The sequence below is a fragment of the Motacilla alba genome, chromosome 3 (assembly GCF_015832195.1).
Source record: "Motacilla alba alba isolate MOTALB_02 chromosome 3, Motacilla_alba_V1.0_pri, whole genome shotgun sequence".
Taxonomy (NCBI): domain Eukaryota; kingdom Metazoa; phylum Chordata; class Aves; order Passeriformes; family Motacillidae; genus Motacilla; species Motacilla alba.
The window spans coordinates 30530381-30553170 of NC_052018.1; the positions used below are offsets into that span (position 1 = coordinate 30530381).

The 22790-nt window shown below is 38.8% G+C and overlaps 1 protein-coding gene across 3 annotated transcripts in view; it reads left to right on the forward strand.

Moving 5' to 3' along the window:
* The window catches only part of KCNQ5 (potassium voltage-gated channel subfamily Q member 5), a 278519-nt gene that overhangs the window by 1434 nt on the left and 254295 nt on the right, over positions 1-22790 (forward strand). The gene's annotated exons all lie outside the window — the stretch shown is intronic.

Consider the following 22790-nt stretch of genomic DNA (forward strand, 5'->3'; position numbering starts at 1 on the left):
TACCGCCCACACCTGTCCTGAGCAGCGCCCCGCCGCGTGGCGCGGCGCGTACCTCCCCGCCTGCCCCTCCGGTCCCCGGGCATCACTCCGTGCCGGGACACGGGGAGGACGAGTACCCCGCCAGTCGCGCCGAAAGTGCCCGGGAGGAGTCAGCGGAGGCGCGGGAGCCGCTGCCACCTGCGGCGCGGCTGTCCGCGGGCGGCGGGAAATCCCGCGCAGCCCTAAGTGGGAGGTGATGGGGGGAAGCTCGGTTCACCCGGCAGAGAACCGGCAGGGATCACGCTGGTCTCCCGGGCGCCCGAGGCAGACGGTTTGCGCGGGGGGAGACTGCGCGGCGCTCCCGCTGATGCCGCACGCCGGCCTCGCGATTAGACGGAGCGAGGGGTGCCGGCGGCTGCCGGGTGCTCCCCGCGACGGCGGGGCGCAGTGGGTACGCCAGCGGTACCCGCGGCGCCTGTCCTGCCGAGCGGACACCGAGCGCTGCGCGGTTTGAAAAGTTACCGCCGCGGAGCCGCAGCGCTCGGTTCTGCCTGCAGAGTGTTTTCCGGGCGCGCCTGGTCCCCGCCTCGCAGGGAGTGCGGGTGACGGCGCCTTCCCACGCGGGTGCTCGCCGCGGGATGCTGCGCCTCAGGTGCGGCCACCTGCCGCTGGCAGGGTGCAGCGAGCGGCCGCCGCGCCGGCGGCTTTTCCGCCGGTGCCTGCCGCTGCTGAGCTTTGATCTTAGCTAGTGACGGATCCTGTCGCACTCGTCCTGAAAAAAAAAACGTGACGGAAATACATGTTCCATCCCGTCGCTCAGTGGAGAGCGGTACTGTCACCGCGCTGCGAAACTTGTGCTGTTTTAACTTCAAGAGGCTTGCCCGGGACCTGTGCGAGAGGACCCGTGGCTGTCAGCGCTTGCAGTTTGCTTGGGGTCAGCCATGCTCCTCAGTTCATCAGCCATCCTCTGTTTTTATGGGTTTTGGTAGTATTCGGGGGAAAGGCCCTACTCAAAATCCTTTTCGGTGGCTGAGCAAAACATGCGACAAAGTCTGTCAAGGAGTCGTGACAGTGGATCATATTTATGGGTGAAAACGTGATCAGTTACAGAGGAAGGAAGTTAAGCATTCCTGTATTGGGGATATAATACAATTTCTTGTTATGTCTGATTATAGGAAATACATCATAAATGGATCATAATATTTAACTGAAACGCTGTAAGTAACTGTATTTGTTCCATGATAGTCATGGAAATTAAGCTAGCGGCTGTAACATCTTGGCTAAAAAAGCAACTGTTCCCTAAAAGCTGTTCAACAGCATAAAGAGTGCTCCTCTCCCAGCAGCAGGGGAACCCTCAAATCTTACTTTAATAGCAGCTGTTGTAAGTAGAAAGGTGCCAAAACCGTGGCAGTCTTATTAATAAGATACTTTGTGGATATATTCATTTAGTAGATGACAATTACTATAGATAGCGAGTAGTAGAAATATGCTTAATGTCGTATATTATTCGGTAAAAGGATTTTTGTCCACTTAGAGGATCTTCCCATTATTTCTGTTTTACTCTGAAAATCAACTCTTTGACCCAAAATGCTCTTCTTGGAAGGCATTTATTTGGTACATTTTGCTGTCTGTGTCCTTACAGGTGTTTTCCAGTGGCCTAGATGGATGTAAATTAGTGTTGCAACAACCACCAAAATATGTACTAGGAATCATTTTATGTCAGTGCCTGAAGGTGCCATACAAAATACACAAATTATAGTTTTGGAACTTTTTGTTTGAGTTCGTGATAGAAATCTTTAAAACCAGAAAAGTTAAAGTTGGAAATACAGCTGAGAAGTTTAAACCTAAAAAAAAAAAAAAAAAAAAAAAAAAAGAAAAAAAAAAAGAAAAAAAAAGTGGTAAATTTCCAAACGGAGTGTAGTCATGACACAGCAGCGCTGTAAACAAGGAAGATTGCCAGCTGCGTTTAGATAATTGCCTGCATAGAAAGAGTGCCAGTTTTAATTTTTAATTGCAAATGGCAATTTTGGCAAATGTAATGCCAGCATTACATCTTTTATCTGAACAGATCTCTGTGAAAGAGCTTGAAACATTACTGTAGTATAAGACACCTAGTAATAATATTACCTTAAAGTATCTGTCACTGATAGTGTTTAAGGTGCATTTGAAGTTCCATTGGATTTCAATTTGACAGCCATCTTATTGCCAGTGATGCTGCAGACTACAAATTATTTTAATGTATTTGTATAATTCTGATTTAATCACAGTCAGATAATAGGATAATATTTATGGTGTTCCAGGCTCATTTTTTTCCAGCCACTTGATTGAATATAGTTGCATCTTGGAAAACAGACTTTCTTACAGAATTAAAAACGGAAACATAACAAAAAAGCCACAGCTATTTGAAAAAAGAAGCCTTGAGACGAGTAGCTTAGAGTTGCAAGGCATTACAAAGTACATGGAGGAAATGTCTGCTTCTACCACTGCTAAGTTATTCTTGACTGCAGTGGAGCCCATTATAGCTCTGCACTATTTCTGTTACAGGAATGGGCTATCTGGGGTGAGACCTTTTGAGTAGATCATTGGTCTCCTGAAACCTCACTCTGATATGCAGGTTGAAGTAATGCAAGGGTGGTTACAGAGTTTTGGTTCTAAAGGCTTTGATCTAGCAGTTTGGATTTGCCTGTTTGTTTTTTGGGCTTTTAAGAACTGGGGAATTGAAGATTTGTTACAAATAAGAAATCATTCCTGTGGTGATATTGGTGATATTTTAATGTACCACTCCCATAGGGAAAAACACTTCAGAGCTGTGAGGTATGCCCAGTTAGCTCTTCTTTTTTGTTCTTGCCCTTTCAAATAAGATAAAAATAGGCCAGCCACCTAAGGAATGAGTGTTGTGACCTACATTCAGAAGTCAATTGGTTAGTTTATTTGTAGATACAAATCTGCCGGATTCTAGAAAATACAGCTATTCTGCAAACTTCTGCAGCTAGGGAAAGAAGTTACTCTTGAGCAAAGTCCTTTGATTTCAGTAAAGTTGTGCTGGGGAGCAGAGCCATAAATGACATGTTTCTTGAATCCTTTTTTCTGCACCTCAGTAGTTCTTTACATTGAAAGCCCTATTAAAATTTAAGATCTTTCCTGCAAGTTTTTGAAAACCTTCTTTTCAGATAACACTTTTTGCCACACCATATCACCTACACATGGAGCCATGCGCATATTTAGCACGTGTGCTTACATTAAAAGGCTGTGGCATTGTAACTTTTCAAAAGCATTGTCTTGGAGTGTCACAGGATTTCTTTCTGTTATTGCTGTTGCAGTTTGTTATGACTTGTTTGGTGTGATAAAAATGTGCAGCCATTGCCTTAGAATGATCAAAGGGGAATTCCAGATTTGATGCAAATTTAACTCCGGGTTTCGTCTTCAGTTATCATAAGGGCTTTGTATTATTTTTGTTCTTAATTGACATTCTGAAAATGAGATGGCATGAGATGTTCAGAAAAAAATACTGCTCTTTGATACTGTTTATACTGGTAGGATATAATTAGTTGCATAAGTTTCCTAATTTACCATGTTGGATTTATTTCAGGAATAATAAAGTTTCTGTTTCTTACTGATTTCTTTGTAATATATTCCATGCAGAAGTCTTTGACATTTTTTGTGGGGATATCCTTCTCTTAGCAAAGCTACCAACTTTTGCTCTGGAAGGTTCTGAGTTCCAAATCACACATCTGGATGTGTGCACAAGGGTGGTAGCACGTTGCATGGCCTGTATTGATAGGTTTTCATGGACATCCCCCATTGGCCACTGCAGAAGAAAAAATGCAGCCTTAGCTGAATTGCAAGAGCCTGTATGGTATTAGTCTTGTCTTTTGCGTTATTGATGGAAAAAAGACTGAAAACTTATTTCTGGAAAAAATGTAATGATGCTATCAAAGATTTAGCTAGCTATTTTAGCCTTCCAGATCTGCTGGAAAGGATAAGCTCAGTAATGATCAGGATGGCTATTGACTTTGCATGTGAGCTAAGAGAGCTGCATCACACCGTGCCCTTGGTATAATAATGGAGGCTCCATATTCTGATTAGAAAACCAGTCATGTGCGACACCCAAAGAACTTGCTTTTTCTCATGCTATTGAAAGTAGAAGAAATTATTTTATCTCTCTTTTTTCCATCTTCTGGCAACCAATGGACTAGTTCCAGGTGTTTTTATGGGTAACTCTACAGCTTTCATCTTTTCAGGCACCATGTCAGAGTCAGGATCTGGTGCTGTTAGGGTAACAATATATTTCTATATGTTTTTAAAAGCAAATAACAACGCGGTATTTACAATTAACAAATAACAGTGTTGATGGCATAATGTAGCAAATCAAGTCTTATTAGGTACTGAGGACATAAAATTTAAAACTCTTTAACTGTAGCACACAAACCTTAGTAGACACTTTCTTTCAGCTACAATGAATTAAAGTGGATATTTAGATGCCCTTCAGTATAAATCTGCAGGGATTTGCTGCATTTGAAGCAGTCTGTGATTCTATACATGTGCATATTTCTCACCTACACATTGTTTTAAGGAACCTTAGGAAGTTACCCAGTCCAGCTGGGAAATAACACTCTTCCCAGTCGTGTGAGATGGCTTTTCTAGACAGGTCCTAAACTTCCCTGGATGAAAATCCCTTACCTTGCTGAATAACCTGCAGGTCTGCAACCCCTCCCTGTTGAAAAAAGAGGGGGTTTGACATGGGTAGGGAAGAATGGAAGAGCCACCCTGAACCTCCCAAGTGCCAATTTATGGTCATAGTCCCTTTATATATGTTCTGTCACTGCTGAGAAGATTTTGGCTTCTTTATCATTTTGATTTACCTTCAAGTAGATGTAGGCTGCTACTGGGTCACCTGTTAGATCATCCTTCTGTCAGACCAGACATGCTCAGCTCCGTTCACTGCTCCAAGACAAAAGCTCAAGGCTCCTGAGTATCATGGTTGCTCTCCAGCATCTCCTGTCTTCTTCACATCCGTGTTCTGCTGGGAAGGATCACAACTGTCTGCCGTAGTGTGTGAGGCCATGCTGAGTAGAGAAGAAAACTATTTCAGCCTGCCAGTCTCAGTCTTCTAATGTAGTTGCTCGCTGCTTGCCTTATTTCTGATAAAAGCATGCTGTTGCCTTGCTAAACCTGCTGTGTCCACAGAAACGCCCTTTTTGCTGGGCCTGCCACCCAAACAGTGGGTTCCCAGCCTGAATGGATACACGGGATTGTCCTGCACCAGGTGTAGCTCTCTGCTTTTCCCTTAGCGGTGCTCATAGATGTTTATGGTCACGTCCGGTATTTTCTTGTTCCGTCTCAGTCATTGTGTACTGACCAGAGCAGTGGAGATGGCACAATCTTTAAAACCTTTGTCCTCTTCTTTGTGATTGTTAGAGAAGATTAAATTCTCAGCCAAGCTTCATTCCTCCTCTTTCATGTACAGCAGACCTCTCCTGGAACCCTGTCATGGGCACTAAATAACATCTAGCTTCTATGTTTTGTTTATTTTTTTGTTGGTTTGTTGGGGGTTTTTTGTTGTTGTTGTTCTTTTTTGGGGGTGGGTTGTTTATTTTTTTGGGTTTTTTTTTTTGTGGTGGTTTTTGTTGTTGTTGTTTTTTTGTTGTTGTTGGAGAGTTATTTTCCACCTCAGAATTTTCAGTAGATAAGTATCAGGAATGTTTATGCTTACCTCAGTAAAATCATGTTTATTTTTTGAGGCTTGATCTACTAAATTTTCTCATTTGTACTGCCTTACTTTCTGACTCAAGAATGATGATCCAGGGGAAGCAACTCATTTTCTATAAAAATCAAAATAGATCCATAGCTTTCTATAAAGAAGACTGCAAAAGGCTTGCTTTGAGAAAAAGTCACCAAGAACTGGATCAGGGAAAGTTCATGCACGTGAACTTTCCTCTATTTGTCATAAGGTTTATTTCTTAAATGAGATTAGGAATTGTGTTTAGGAAGGTGGATAGTAGCTTAGGATTGGAGTTTCAAACTAATCTACAACCTTTGCAAGCAGAATCTTCCTCCTCTTAAAGCAAGATATGAGTTAAGAGGTTTTTTTATAATTACCTTTTTGCTGTAATTTTTTCTCCTTTCACAAAACCCATGCAATGAGCATTATATGTAGGGATGAGACTCCTATCTCAGATCTATTTTTCATGGTGTGCCAGTCTTTGGAGAGGCATTTCTTGTCTTTTTTATTGAGTGTCTTGTATGATGTGGGGACTATTGGGAAACTTTCCATGGTTTCATGTGATGAAGGAACCTGCCTCAAATTACAGATTTATTCTAAGGGATGGTATATGAATTTCTAGTATGGCATTAAATATGTGTTCTCAAAGGAGAAGTGGTTTTAGTGAATTAAAGGAAGAATTTATAAAGATTTTAATTGTCTGTGAGAAAGTATTTATGTGACAGATTTTCAAAGTAGGCCCTGAACAGCATCTTAATGATCTAGACACCTTTCTTCACAGGACACTTTTTAAAGTTTCTCTGTTGTTCAACTTTTTAAATCAAAAATAGGTCATGATATCTATTCAGACTTGATGCTCTTTGCATGCTTCAAGTTTGACTGTATTTTTAATAGCTATTCACCCTGTTTTACTGTTGATTGTAACTTAATTAAGTTTCCTGAATTGTATGAAAGTACAATTTAACTAATATTTCACAATAATTTGAAATAATTGTAGCATCAAATGGAATACCAATAATTATTCAATTAATAATAGTGATTTCCCTATTCATGAGATTAAGCATAATTAATATACTTAACAATACTAATAAAAATGCAGTTAAATTTTTATAATTGTTTAAGTGGAAAGGAAAAGCACAAGGTTTGTTACTTTATTAATCTTTTTTTTTTATAGAGAAGATCTATAGAAGGAAAACCTTTTATTCCTAGACAATGTAAACTGCTGACCATGCAAATAAATCTCACTATGGTAAGGTAGTTATTTCTTACTAATTCAAAGGTAAAACTTGGATGCCAAGTGTTTAGCATTCTTATATGGCTCATACTTTCATTAATATAAGTGGTGAAAATAAATGAAATTTACGACTGATTTTAACTGAAGCAAAATAGACTCTTTTGCTCTCAGGTAGAAAAGATGGAGTAGAAAGCATGAATAATACTATCTAATAAAAAATCTTTAAAATGTATACATAGTAGACATAATTTACTATGTCATTCCTACTGAGGCAGATGTTTTTATTTCACAGTAAATGTTGCTGTTTCTCATTAACGTTAGCACCCATACCATTTCTCAAACCATTAACACAATACAGCATGCATTCTTGGTTTTTAAGTTAATGCTGGTGCATTGAGAGTCACTTGTAAACATGTGTTATATAAAATATACTGAGTTTGGGCGAACTTACAATTCTTTGTTCTCCTTGTTTTCTCTGCAAGACTTTTTATTTCTTTTTGTAAATTGGTTTTACAGATTTCCTGTAAGAGAGCAGATGTAGATTACCCAAGGGATTGCCACCACAGGTCAGTTAAGGTAGAAAATTCTTGAACTGTTCAGTTTATCAATTGCAAAATAATTTTAAGGAGTTGCCCTTTCATGTGCAAACCCCCCCTTCCTTTAAAGATATTAATTAAAAGTTCAAAGGCTGTCTTATAGGTCAGCTGCACCTAATCAAGAAATATTTTCAATTTTCTGTTGAGCATTAGATTTATCTTGTGATACTTGTCTTGAGTTGCAGTGTAATTGTGTTACAGGAAGCTCAGCAAAACGTTCATCATTTGGGGCACTGAAGTGTAGTCTCAGCCAGTGTCTTCTGCTTGAAAGACTATGTGATTATTTCTTAATATATATAGTCTGGTCTAGTGATGCAGAGGTGGACACAGTCCTCCAGCCAGGCATATCTGAAATTTTCTGTTTGGACTTCATCCAAGAAAATCTTCAAACATAAATGTGTGCATTTTCCTTAACAGAGATGGACATAAATACGTCTCTAAGCATTTTCTTGAAGAGTGAATAATTTTCAAAAGCATGAAGTACCTGCAGCTTCCTTTCATTATTCTATTGTGCATTCAATGGGTAATTCACTTTTTTCTCCCCGCTTGTACAGAATGAAGTTTAACAAATGAATCATGCTCTTAAACTGATTAGAAATAATGAAGAAAGGAAGTTTGGTACCTGCCCACGTCTTGATTTAAGCAATATATTCCTGTTTGTCTTGGCTTCCTTCTTGCTTTGAGACTCCATAGTTTGACCAAGCAAACATATTAATGCCTTTTGAGATTTCTGTAGAGTTTTCATTCTTTTATTGCAGTCATACCTGATACCATATAGAAGAAACAGGCGGGTGCCAGGAGTCAAACATGATCAAACCAAGAGAATAACTTTATGCTTTGAGAAAAAAAAATGCTACTGAACACATTCAGATACTTCCTATTTCACTTGTGTCATAGATTAGAACACTTGCACACACTCTTGAGGTCTTTCAGTCAGAAACAGCATAAAATTTAATTGCTTTTTGTGGCCTATGCTCATCCATAACTGTGGTATCTAGAAGTAAATGCACAAATCTTTCCCTTTGAAGCTCTCGTGACAGGAGTACACTTAAAAGTTACTGCTGAGCCTTTCTGAATATGGGTGAGAGTCCTGACATACTTTAGAAGGTCTTTTGTAGGTAAATTAAGATTAAATAGTGCTTTGGATGCATTTCTGTAGGTGGTGGAGATGGAGGGCCTCTAATCCTTGGCAGTGAGTTTGAAAATGTAGGCCACTCTCTCTGTGAGAAAAGTCTCTGTAAGTGCATCTTTTTAACAGTGAAACTGCCCTGTCACAGGAGAGATGACAGATGATGGCTCCTTAGAAGCTGGCTTGATGAGGCTGGCCTGATATCCACACTACTGCCAGGCTGGTAAGCAGGTGATGTCCTCTTCCCATCAGGTAGCCCAGCACTGGAGAAAATGAAATTTCCATGTTTCCAGAAGAATCACACAGTGAATTCATCAACTTGAAAAACTCCTTTACATTCAAGAAAGTTATGCTGACTGATGTCAGAAGAAGTCTCTAAATTCATTAGAGGAAAGAAGTCTCTTTTTCTGTTTACATCTCTCTGCAGTTGATGTCTATCTGTAGAGTCAGGTTTATTCACATGTACCAGAAGAATCATTGCCACAGGAAGGAGCACAGTCTTGCTCTTTGCAGCTCTGAGCAGAAGGATCTGTATGGATGGCAGGAAATGTAAACCTGTGTGTGAATAAGCTACTTGCAGGTATCTCTGCAACAGGGAGGGAAGAAGGAAGAGCCTGTGCTGACGGTGGGAGGGTTTTCTTAGACCTGTCCTTCAGACTCTTCTGAATGTAGTTCTGAAAATTTAGAAGCATCAAATCACAGAATCATTCAGGTTGGGAAAGGTGTTTAAGATCATAGAGTACAATTGTAAATCTCACACTGCCAAATTCACTACTAAACCACGTCCCTGAGTTCCATATCTACCACAGGTCTTTTAAATGCCTCTAGGGATGGGAAGTGAATAACTTCCCTGAGCAGCCTGTTCCAATGCTTGACAATCCTTTCTGTGAAGAAATTTTTTCCTGATATCCAATCTAAACCTCCCCTGGCACATCTTGAGCCACTTCCTCTTGCCCTATTGCTTGTTACTCGGAAGAAAACACCAGCCCCCACCTCACTTCAAGAGGCCTTTCTCGTGCCTTTGGTGACATTTATTAGAAATGTTAATATAATGTTTCTTCTTCAAGGAGGTTCCATTACACTTCAGGTGCAGCTGTGGTTAGTTACAGTAAGTGTGAATGCCCTCAAGTGACTTATTCAGCTTCTAGTTGATGAATCTGTGCATATTTCTCTCTTTGATATGTCCCAACCATATCTGCAGACTGAAGATGAAGCAGAATTTAAAATAAAAGACAAACAGCTTTGCTAATGTCTGGGGGTGTTGTAAATTTTTATATAATACAATTTGCTCAAGCAGACATATTTCTTTCCCCTTAAGATGGGAAAATAGAGATGTCATTTAGTGGTTGGAGATACTGTCTGGAAGGGAGTTATCCTTCCTGAAAGGTCACACTGACTGCTGACTAAACTTGTGATTTGTCTTTGCAAATAATTTGTTTGCTGGGTGGGGTGTTGGAGTTGAGAGGTTATTGTTGGCTACAATGAGACAGATGATGGTCCTGAATTACAAATACTCTTGGAAGGAATTTTGACTTTCGTCCTAAAAATTCTTGTGGACATACCTTTTAGTGGTGTTATTTATAGATTTAGGTATTTACAGAGTAATTACTAGAAACCATCAAACCGAAGCTCTATCTTTGCTTCATGAATGGTGGCAAAAACTCCTCTGAATTACAGAGATTTTATAAAGCTTCTTTAGTTTTACTTGAGAAATTCTTCTATGGAGAGAGGAAGGACTAATTTGAAATCTTCAGTGCTCCCACATTATGTGTGGGCACTCTGCATGAGAATTTGCTGTTTAGAGATATTACATGGGGAGAGTTATGGTGACAGCATTTGTGGCATTGCAGAGGCCGAAGAAGTTGTCTAGGTGGGAAAACAATCATTGAGGGAAGGGAGAATTCATTAATGTCTCCTTGACTGTAACAGTACTTGATTGATACTATGTATTACTTTCAATTTAGAAATGTGCTTGTCTTCTATTAATAATAAGTTTTTAATATTTCTTCCCCCCTTTTACCTGTTTTTTGTAGAGAGAAAGCTGAAGCAATAGTATGAGTCAATTTACTGGATTTATATGTAAATAAAGCATGGTATTGACCTTTACTTTTTTTTTTTTCCATCGAGGTCTTGACCCTGTGTGCAGATCTGAGGAAATATCACAACATGAAAGTTTTCTGCACTACCTGATTGTGTTCCTGATTGCTTTTCCTTTGGATAAATATTCATGTAAATCTTGCTGAAGCTGAGCCTCAGCTGGTTTATTCCTGTTTGGGTCCACTCTTTGCTGGAGCTGAGGTCACTTTTTAGCTGCTCTTACAGGTCATTTCATGGCAAGGGCTGCAGTTGGACAGCAAGATGCAGTCCAATGTCTGACCTCCAGCATGGCTACATCTACACTTGGAGGAAAACCTGGAGAGATGCATCTGAAATACCCTCTGGAATTCAGAAGCTTGGTGAGAAATGCAGTCCTCAGGGACTTTTTCTGCAGAGAGAGATTCAGTCAGTCTTACTCTTGTCCAGGGAATTTTTCCTTGAAACCATACCTAAGTTAATAATACACATGAAATATAAAAGACATCTAAAAGTCTATTAATATTAGATTAAATGTTGTTATTGCTGATGTTCATGAATGGAAAAGCTGGAGCTGAAGTAACTGTACTGAACTGAGCACAACACCACACCAGTAATTGTAAGAAGAAAAGTATTTACTTGAAAAAATCCTTTGTATGATTTTGCTCTCCAGGATTTTTCATATGTTTATATCTGTAAATTATCTCACCACAATGAAAGGTCGTGGCAATTTTTTGGCTTGCCTTTATCACAAGCTTTAGGAGTTAAATAATATAATGGATAGTCACTGAAAACTCAGATATGTTAAGATAAAACAGTGACATTTCAGATATGATCTCTACCTGAAAGATAACATTTACTAGCAGAGAGCCCATTTATTTAAGAAATATGATTTTATGAAATTTTATGGTGTTTTTCAAGCTTAATAATCCATGAAAAAATTGTATTCTTCTCTGTCTTAAGTATAAAATCTCTATGAAGTAAGACTTAAATGAAAATGATCCTGGCTGAAAATGTGAACAGTTGTAAAAATTTGGAAACAATTGCAGAAGAGAGATCTCTTGACTGATCAAGAGATATGAAGTTATTTTGGTTTTGGGAATGGGATCAGTATATTGGAGAGGCCCATTCATCTCCCAGTCTATATTTAGCATCCTGCAGTGTACCAGTCATTGCCTTCATCCCAGTCCAGCGTGTATCACACTCATGTCTTATGACCCCACAGAGTATCTGCTGTAGTCAGTATTTTGAGAAGGCTCAGTAATAAACTTCTGTCTTTCGGCCTTGTCTTTAAACGTGAGGCATGCTGTAATGGATATGTGACCTTGGCAGGTTATGCTGTTCCAAGTATGGATCTGTGGATTAATTTTCGGCTGAGGGCTGCCTTCCCTACCTCTAGAGGGTGTGCAGGTGGTGGCAACAAATCACTACACATACAGTTCACACTGTTTTCTGGCAGGAGAATAGAATTGTTGTCTTGCAGTCTAGCCCTGGGAATTGCTGGTTAGATGTTCCAAAAAATCATTAGCATGTTAATTTGATTAAAAACAGTAATTAATGAAGAACACTGGAAAATTGTTAGGACACCTTTTGAAAATGACGGCACATAGAGGTACAGTTCTGGAGGATGTCATTTACTGATCTGCAAATTTCTTTCATGTAACAAATGCAGAATATACAAGTTCATGATTAAATAATCCGAGCATTTAAATAATCCTGCATTTTTCTAAATCACTGCAGACTGCAGTTGTCACGTCTTCTATGCAGGATGATAACCCAGTCATCATTGTTGAGATGGACCTTTATAATTCCTAACATGATCTCTGTTGAACTAATATCTCAAAGGTATGACCTATCTGTCACCACAGCTCAAATTATTAAAACTCTTAATATTTCAGTTCTTGTAACCTCCTTCTGTCTGAACTCAGCAGTGTGCTCTGTGTGCTCATCCCTGTGGCTGTACAACCCTTGCTCCTCAGCAGCTCCTCTTACTTCTCCCTCCTTGCCTGAGGAGAAAGTTACTTGTCTTCACTTTCAGTAGCTGTAAAAAGTATCTGGCTAGTTAATTTCTAAAAATACTTTTAAAAGTGAATAACAAAACCAGAAAGTCAGCTTTGCATGATTCATTAAGTGGAAGGAAACAACAAATTGAACTCTTCCTTTTTGCTGGGTCTGACATCCTCAGCAGCATGTGATACAAGTGCTTTTCATATACCAATAAACTACTTGACAGTAGACTAGCAGGAGTGCACTCCTAACTTATTGCAACTACACCCAACCTCAGTAAAACTGTAACTAAGCCTGTGATGTGTTATTTTCCCGTCACTTTTTGAAAGTGACACTTATTTTGGCAGATGCTGAACTGTTGCATGAGCTAGGAATTTCATTGTTTAACAATTTTATGAAGATTAATTATCACATGCTTGATGAGAGTCTCATTCCTGTATTATTTGTCTTTGTCTGAAAGTACTGAGTTAGAGAAATGGATGACTGGTGGAAGGATAAGCAGAATGGCAGCACAGTTTCTCAGCATGTAGCAGGGAAACTAGGATGCAGATGAATTAATAGTGCTAAAGATACACCTAGGTTTACAATTTTCTGTGAGGCTGGGAGCTGAAACAACTGCCAAATTAGGTTGCTGGTAGAGACTGGTAAGAATATGGGGAAAATAGTCAATGGGATAATATAGAAGAACATACTGAAATCAGTCTTGTGGGTTCTTTGAAACAAGTTGCTGTAAAAATCCTTGGGCTTGACAATCTTTGAGAAAGATATACATGAACTGGAGTCATTTGTTCATTATCAGGTATGTTTTTAGGAAGCTGCTTGTCCCAAAACACACTTCTACATAGGCATACTTTTGCAGTCTCTAGTATGGAATGAGGATGGACTTAATGCTCTTGAGATAGTTAAGATAATTTCAAGTGATCATACTGCTGTGCTATCATCACTGTGTCTTCTGGGACACTCTACCAAACCTCTAAAACTGTGTAAAAATTATTTGCAAATTCTTCAAAAACAGGAGTGAAAAAGAGTATTTTTGCTCATGACCTTGGATGAAAGTGCAATCCAGATCTTTGCAACTGAGTGTCTTAAATAGTTTTTCTCTCTTACAAGCTAACCTCTGGATGGCAGGTGTTTAAAATTGATTTATCTATCAAGGCAGGTAGGTGTCTAGATAGGCTGAGTCCACTGTGCTTGCTGTTTCAGTTCTGCATTGAATCATTCAATACATGTTTATTAAAACAAACCTTTGTCTTCCCCAAAGATATAGCAAGTAAGACTGCCAGCTCTTGTATCCTGGGGGAAAAAAAAACCTGAAATCACACAAAAAAACCAACCAACCAAACAAACAAAAAAAAACCCCAAAAAACCTCCAACAAAACCCACTGGATTTTTTTTCTTTTCATATGAAGAGTCATATCAAGCTTTTGAGTCTGAAACATTTCTAAATTCTTTTACCAATGGAAAGGTGAAAAAAAGATTTTTTTTGAGTATATAGGTGTTTTCTAATATACCACTCAAAATTAAGACATAAGACTTCAATTTGAGTGGCTTTTTAGCCACTCTGCCAGTCAATTTTTTTTTTCTTCTTTTGGTGGTGCCCAGTTGATTTCCTAAGGGACTAATGATCTATTCTTACCTCTGTGCTCTCTGATTAACTCAAATTGTCCCTCAGAGGATGAAGGAACTGGAACCTAAAGGCTTACTAATAGTCACATTTGTAACAGGACCCCATGGACATTGCTGAGGGTGAAAAGAGCACAGCTTTTAGCACCATGGTTTATTTCCTTTGAAATTTCAGCACCATCCTGGCACTTACTGCACACTCTTTTGGCTTTCAGAAAACTCTCTGATGCATTCAAGCATGTTGTTATTTATAAATATATATATATATATATGTGTATATAAAAGCACTGACGTACAGTGCTGTCTACATTAATGAAAGCAGAGAACATGATTTATATATTTTTTAGTCAAACTCTAGTGCTTTTGGATAAAGACTTTAGCAGGTATAAACGGCAGGCCAAATCCTAAAGCTGTTTACTAGCCGTTAATTCCAGGCTCAGTCCAGAAGCTCTTACTCAAGCAAAATGCCTGTAAAGTAATAGGATGCTTTATCTTCTTATTCTTGAATTTTGTAAGCGTGCTGTGTAATTTTTTTTAAAAATTGTGCAGGTTTCTATCAACCCAATGAGGCTGTCATTTTGTGCAGCCTCAGGAGTGACTGCTTGTGCAGTGGTGCATTAAATGGTAAAGAACCTGCAGCTGCAATGTATCACAGTATGCTGCAGACGGTGTTTTTACATTTTTACTTTAATCATTTGCAATGAGTAACAGAGACCGTAAGTGGCAAAATACTTTGTCTTGAAAAGTAGCCATTGAAATACTGCTGAAAAAGTAACCACAGAGTTTGGAAAATGATATGGTACAAAATAACCTGTTTGTTACATACAGTTTGAAAGTTACATACATTTCTGAAAATGATTGTTCTTTTGCAGGCACAGAGATCTGGATATCTTTCTAATGTAAAATGAATAGGAAATACTTCAATTGTTCAAATAGCTCCTAAATGTATTTTAGTTTGATAGCTGATTGTATATTATGTTTGCAACCTTTGTGCAAAGCAGTGTTTATAGCAGAGTTTGTTCCATAACGTACATAGATGAAGGCTGTTCTTTATAGTATCACTCTAAAAACCCACGTGTGTTAAAATAATGCTGTTGATGTTAAGTTGTCCCGTTGCTTGGAATTTATTGCCACATTGCTTGGCACATAGCTGTCAACTACGAGAACTCCTTGCAACTCCAACTTAAGACTTATCAGTTCCCATTTAGAAAATGACTTTACAAGTTAGTCAAATGACTGGACTGCTATGGAACAGCAGCTGTTGGTGGAAAGTTCTCAAAATTGGCATGGATCACTTACTGGTCTCTCCTTTAATTGCTGATATCGTTGCCTGTGAATGCAGTGGTTATCAATGACTGTAATTGCTTTATAGTTCTCAGACCATTAGAGAATGGTTAGCATTGATTTTTAGCTTTTAAGTTGAAAATATCTGAGAATTAATCTGTTGGTTTGTTTTGTGCATTTTCTAGCAACTTTGTGTAAATTGCTAATTAGTAATAACATTCTTGAGGCATGAAAACAAATACTGTAACATTCTCAGGATGAAATATATTTTCTTTTGAAATCTCTGGGACTATATTTGGTCCAGTTGATTTACATAACTTGCCTGCATAGTATTGTGAAAGAGTCAAATAAAACAGCTCAGCTGCACCTGCTGTCTTCGAGATGTTTCTGAGTGTAGTCCCAGACAAGCATGGGGTTTTTGTGGTCATTTCTTTGGCCCATTGCCCACCTGCCCTGGACCACTGCAAAATACAGTGCCTGCTCTCATAATTTTACCGTAAGGTAAAATGACAAATTCTCAGCATGATCTGCTACTTAAGTCTGGTTTTGTACCAGTTCTATGTTTGTCACTAAAGAAATTAAATCTGTCTGGAAGATGATCTACAGAGAGGTATGATCATCAAATGATAAGCCCTTGCATGTATAAAGGTTTAAAAAGGTAATTAAAGGTAGCACTGCTTTGGAGCACTTACCCTCATTTGATGTTTAGTCCTGTTCTGTAATATTCAGCGTGGAATAGTTGGTCATGTGACTCAAGCTGAGTAAAGTCACAGTTGTGATGATCCTCTCAGCAGTACTGGGTACAAATATGCTTTGAACCTGTTTCCTGTTGTGGAGTTCTTCCTTGCAATGTGGTGTATGCTAATACGTTACAACTTGCAACTTGCAGTGTTTTATTGCTTAATTTAAGCATAGTTTGCATTTCTTATGGTTTGATTGGTTGGCAAGGCATGCAGAAATTCTGAGTCAGATGCACCTATTTCTGGATGGCCAATATAATTAGGTGCAGCCCTGAAGCAACATGTTTTTTGCAACTTTCCAGGCACACAAAATGCAGAAATAAAAGGGAGGGTTTAAAAATTGTTTGGAAAAAAAATTGGTGCCATTTAACTTTGAATTATGACTGTATTTGCTCTGGTGAGCTTCATATTTATGAGATTCTACTGTTTTGTTTTTTTTTCTTCCTGTTTTCTTTTTGAATTCTTTTTATTTTTCATTTTAGTAATTATAACTTTGATACATATGAAATATGCCAGATGGACATTCCTGGAAATGTCAGTGTCCTATATAACTTTGGAGCAGTTATGTAGAACCAGCATGGTCATTAAATTCCACAAATTTCTGTTTTCTGTAACTTTGTCCTGGGACATTGCTGTAAAGTGAGTTTTGTTTCTGTGGCTTATGTAGTCTGGTTTGCATGACCAGCCTGCTAAAAATTGTGGTAATTACTGGTACTGCAGTTGAGTGCACAGTGACGATTGAAAACAGGACTGAAACCAGCAGCTTCTACCAGGCATTATTCATTGCTGCTGATTTTCAGCTCCTAAAATTGGGTTTGAATTTGTCACTAGGAGAGGAAAGCAAATTGACTGTAATGGTCTTACTAAAATGGAAAAGTATCCAGAAAAGGTTTCTGTACTTTTGAAGACTAAGGTTCTATTGAACAAATAAGTTTGAACTGCATCAAATTAAGTACTTAATTGCTTGTGTGTAAATAACGGAGTAAAATCCATAGGGGTAGTAATTTAGGGAGAAATTAAATGCCGCAGTGTATAGTATTAGTTTCTTTGAAATCCAAGAAATCTATCCGTTCCCAGAGCACAAAATCCCATTCATCCTTTTATTGACAATATTGCCTCCTAAGAGAAGTGTGTAGAATTTAAAGATCTAAGGAAAAAAATCAATTTATTATGCACTTTTTAAAAGAAACCCAGAATCTAATTTCATCTTCATTAATTTTTTTTTTGAGGTCTTCCCCAGTTTTTATTGGCTTTGCTTGAGAGATGATGTCCCATATCAGCTACCCTTGGCTGAGTGCAGCCGTGGTTTCTTCTGGGTGGTGCCAGCAAATGTCTGTCAAGGTGTGGCTGTGTGAAACCAGGCTTGCTTTTTGGTACTCGTAAACTGCTGGTGTTATGGTAATCACTTCAAATCTGGGTAGGCTGTCTAGTCTGTAGTGATGTGAATGCTAGGTTTGGGTCACTATGTTTCACAGTTGCAGTTAGTGAGGCCTTTTCCCTGTTGTTCATCTTAATTTTTTTTTTTTTTTAATAGAGGGTCATTTGAGTCTTTTTTGTTTCCCCTACTAAAAATCCTTTGTATGTGATTAGTTTTTTTTCTGTGAAAACCTTACCTTAAAGTTAAAAAGACTACATTTAATATATGCACATTACAAAATTGTGTTCAATACTTGACTAGATTATTTACTTTCTTTTATTTAAAATACATTTATGATGCAATTAGGTAGATAATAACAGTAAATGCATTCCTTGAAATTCCAGAAAATAACATAGACAACATCTTAAGTTTCTAATAGAAGAAAAATAAAGTGACATTGGAGACTCAGAGAGTAGAAAAAAAAAGCCAAAACTGAAATTTGGGGAAATTGCTGGGGCATTTTTGGTTTATTTTTCAAAATTCGGGAGACAATTTTTATAAAAATATCATTGTAAAACCCCTGCATCTAGTTTTGCACACTAACATTGATGTGAATGAACATGTATCCCTTGCTCTGTAGCTTTCAAAACTTTGACATTTCTCCCATGCTTTATGTTTTCCCTTCCTCTCTGTGATGTTTTCCTTTTGACCCAGCAGCCATACACTGCATAGGTGCACCAGCTAAATGTGAGCATGTTTAGCTGTTTTTTCATGTGTGTGCTGGGTTATTCCTCATGCTGAATGCATACAGAAGCACCGTCAAGTGAATGAGTTCCAACAAATTGCAGACCCACCTTTAGGTGGACTCTTCTACACATAAGTATTTTTGTATATGTGTGTAAACATGTTGTTAAAGTAGCAGCTCCTGATCTTGAGGTGAAATGATGTGGGCTTTTCTGTTTTCACATCACTGAGGTCTAACTTGCTCCAGAAGTGACTGGCTGCATCTATCCTGTGTTGTACTTGGCATCTTGTACTCTTCTGGGCATCAGGTGATAGTCCTTACACATATTCCTTGGGGGCTTTGTCCAAACTATCCAAAAGAATGAGAAAACTGTGTTTCAGTCAATCAGAATGGTGTTTTTTATAGCACTAAACCTAAACCACATGTTTTATAAGCTACAGGTAAGTACCATCTGAACCAGTTCTGTGGCCACTTCATCCATCTGGTGTCCTTTTCCCCAAAAATTAGGTGTTGTGGGAGCAAACTGTTCCTGAAGACAAAGAGCAAACCAGAGCTGGAGGCTTGAACAGCTGAAGTGTCCAGGAGTGTGGTGCCCAAGACCTCTTCCTGGCCACCTTGCCTTTAGCAGTATAGGCACACCCAAACTCCAGAGACCATGGTGTAGAAGGGGTGATTGGCAACCAGAGCTGGCAGAGAGTATTCTTTGTCTTGTGAAAATGTGGGATTTAAAAATTCCATCCCAAATTGCAGCAAAGACTTGGTGTTCCCTCTTTTCTAAATCAAATATAAAAACATCTCTTAGATAAATGCTGTGCTTCAGTTTAGCCCCAACATGCTTTTAAAAAAAAAAAAAAGGTACTGAGTTTAACTTCACTAAGAAGACTTTCTCACCTGAAATCAAAGGCTTTTCAGACTTCTCAATATTCCTGTGAAGCAGAAATAAAATCAGTAATTTCCTTTGAGAAAAGTTTAGATACTCGTGAATCAATATGTTTTTTCGGGAGAAATATTTGCTAAAAATTCCCAACCTCTCTCTTCCACCAAATTCTCTCTCTTCCACTCTCCCCCTTTTCTGCACAGATGACCAAAATATGGAAAAGAGGTGAGACTCCTGCTAGAGATTTCATGTTGCATTTTTCATGAGGAATTCGCAGAGGAGAGGCTGATACTCTTGAGATGAGCTTCTGCCCTCTGCTTGGTGCTCTAAGCAGCACAATTCAGTATTACAAGTACAAAGTAGATGTGCAAAGGAAACCGAAGGAAAGGGTGGAGAGACACCATGTAAGTACTGCTGAATACTGGTTAAAAGTATTAGAAGCTGTTAATAGAGTTTGGCAAGCTGACCTCCAGTTTTAACTTTTAGCTACCCACTTCTACCCCTCTAGAAAAGACAAATTATTGTGAAAATATTGGTGACTCTTTCTGGGCCAGCTTCTGAAACTCGGTGAGCAAGGGTGCTCTGTCTTAAAACCGCTGAAGTATGTGTGAATATATTTTTCACCCTTTTTTACTCAGACTCTGTGTCTTTGGTAACACTTTCAGTTTGAATCTTGGTGTTTTCCAGGGCTTCTGCTGTAAGGCAGCTGAGGACCATGCAGCAGAGCCCTGTTGCAGAGCTAATAACCACAGCCTGCTGGCTGCAGCACGTAGCTGGGCTTGCACAGCACATGCACTGAAGAGACCCACCTCAGCCTTTGCAGTTGTAGAGGGCCCACGTCTGATCCCTCAGGCCTGCAGACATGGCTCTGTACTGGGGAATGGTTAATACTTGGAAACCTTTAATGAGCCAGCTGCAGTGTCATTGTTTTAGCTGTTCCAGGCTTCTCCTTTTGTCCCACTAGAGGTGCAGGCGCTTCAGAAGAATCCAACTCAAAGGAGACGTTTGTCCTTCAGAATGGGACAACATAGATGGAATCCATAGATAGAATGTCTATATAGAATCACAGCATCCTAGAATAGTTCAGATTGGAAGGGGCCTTAAAGATCACCTAGTCCAATGCCCCTGCAATGAGCAGGGACATCTGCACCTAGATCAGGTTGCTCAGAGTATCTAGCCTTGAATGTGTTCAGGGGTGTGATATCTACCACCTCTTTTGGCAAACCTTATATTTTATGCTTCCTTTTACGTCAAGTCTTGTATATGTAAGTAATATTTTGATGTGTATTTTATCCCCCAAATAAAAGAAAGAAAGGTTTAAAAAAGATTAAATAAATCAGAGGAAGGTGAGTCCCTTCATTTTTCTTCATCTTTACTTATGATTTTTCTAACTTGATATGGTTTTTTTAAGACCTGTGAGCAAAGTGAGAAGTTCAAGTATCAAATGCATAATTTGTGGATTTTATATGAATGTACAAAATGTTTGGACTGATAAATAATGTGTGTACTAGTAGTTTTGTGTTTGGTAGTAAGATGTAATGTTTTAACCTTTTTATTTTTATCTGTGCCTGACATATTTTTGGATAAAGAAGCCCTGTTATTATGCTACTAATCAGAGGATAATTCAAAGCTAAGTTTCTGAAAGTTAGAAATATTCTTCAGGCTGTTTAACATTTCACAACTCCTGTTTGAGAGAATGAAAATGAAGCAAGCCAGTAATTGAAGACCAGTTGATGTTGCACACTGATGTTTCTTTTAAAATTGGCTTGAGGCATAGAATAACAGCTTGAGAAGGCAGTACAACAACCACTAGTTTTTATGATTTATTTAAAGTAGTCACAGTTTTAAGCATGAAGGAGCTTGTTAAAGCTATGCTCCTGATATAAAAAAAAATATTCATAGAAAAAAATGTGCCCTTGAATGTGATGAAGTTATCCTGTCTGCTGCTGCTGCAAGGACTGAGGATTTCTTAGATCAGGAAAATAACCTAAACACGGTAGCATTTTTTTAATGTTATGCTATGAAATACCAATCAAGTGCCATTCAGCATTGAGTTCTGGGAAAATAGTGTGTGTGTTTGGCTGTTTCTGTATTTCCTAAGCTTACTGGTCTCAGTTAATAGTTGTTTCTAGAGGGAAACCATGAGGAAGTGCAACAGGAACCTGTTGATCATCCTGCAGTTCTAGTTGCAAGGAACACAGATGGGTGATGACTCTGTATCCCTTTGTTTCACACTCCTGCTCACCAATCTGGCCTCCTGTCTGTCTGTCTCTTCAGGTCCCTGTGCTTTCAGTGTGCCATTTGCCACTTCTGTTTCTTTAGTGGACCTCTCTGGAGGCAAGCTGAAGGGAAGCTCACTAAGCAAAAGCATACATGAATTTGGTAGCTGGAGCCTTGGACATTCTACCACATTTCTTCTTCAAAATTACACAATTTAGAAAAGATTCTGCACTTACTATTTCTCTTGATTAAATTAAGAATTGAAAAATATATGGATTTTTTTAAAATTTCTGTGGGAATTTTTATGTCTACGCTAGATCTTGAATATCTTGTAGTTTAAATAAGCATCTAAATGTTTTGTTTGAAATAAAAATATGCAACATACTGGAAATCAATTGATCCAAACCATTGCCATAGTTTCTATGTTTGCTCTGTGAGGAATGTTTGCTGTGGAGTTGTTGGGATCTCCTTGATAACCTACTACCCAAAATTTTGGAGTAAGAAAAAAATGGGTAGCTCATACCCTGCAATATGACTCTTCCCTTTTTCCTCCTGGAACTTCATGATGATCCAAACTTTCTACGTATGTTGGGGAATTGAGGAGCAATGGCGGTGAACAGCTCAAGGTCTCACATTTTTTAAATATGAGGTTAGTAGCTAGTCCTGGATATCAGCATTTATTGTTCTGGGCTAGCATGTGGACTGCACAGGTTATTCATGTAATAATCAAAGCATAAATAATATATTGAAATTCTGTAGAAGAGACTTGTTAAGGTCACTGAAGTTCCTGGAAGAGCCGGGCTAATGCAGAGCAAACCCTCTTGCTTGGCTGGACACAGGCGTGATGGGGAACCTGCTCATTGGCAAAGATATTTCTGCTGTGACCTCTATGTTAAATGAAAAGGAGTTATTGCCTCATGTTTTGCAAGGATATTTGGCAGCCATAACTTTACTTCATGTTTATTGACTGATTCCAAGACAATATTGCTTGCTCTTTTCTCCAAGTCTGATTCTTTGTCAGTTAAAGTTGGCAGTTAAAAAGTGGAAAAGATGCTGGATGAGCAGAGAATTGCAGAACCACAGAATATCCTGAGGTGGAGGGGGCTCCAAGGATCATCAAAGTCAAACTCCTGGCCCTGTACAGGACACCCTCAAGAGTCACACCCTGTGCCCAAGAGCACTGTCCCAATGCTTCTTGAACCCT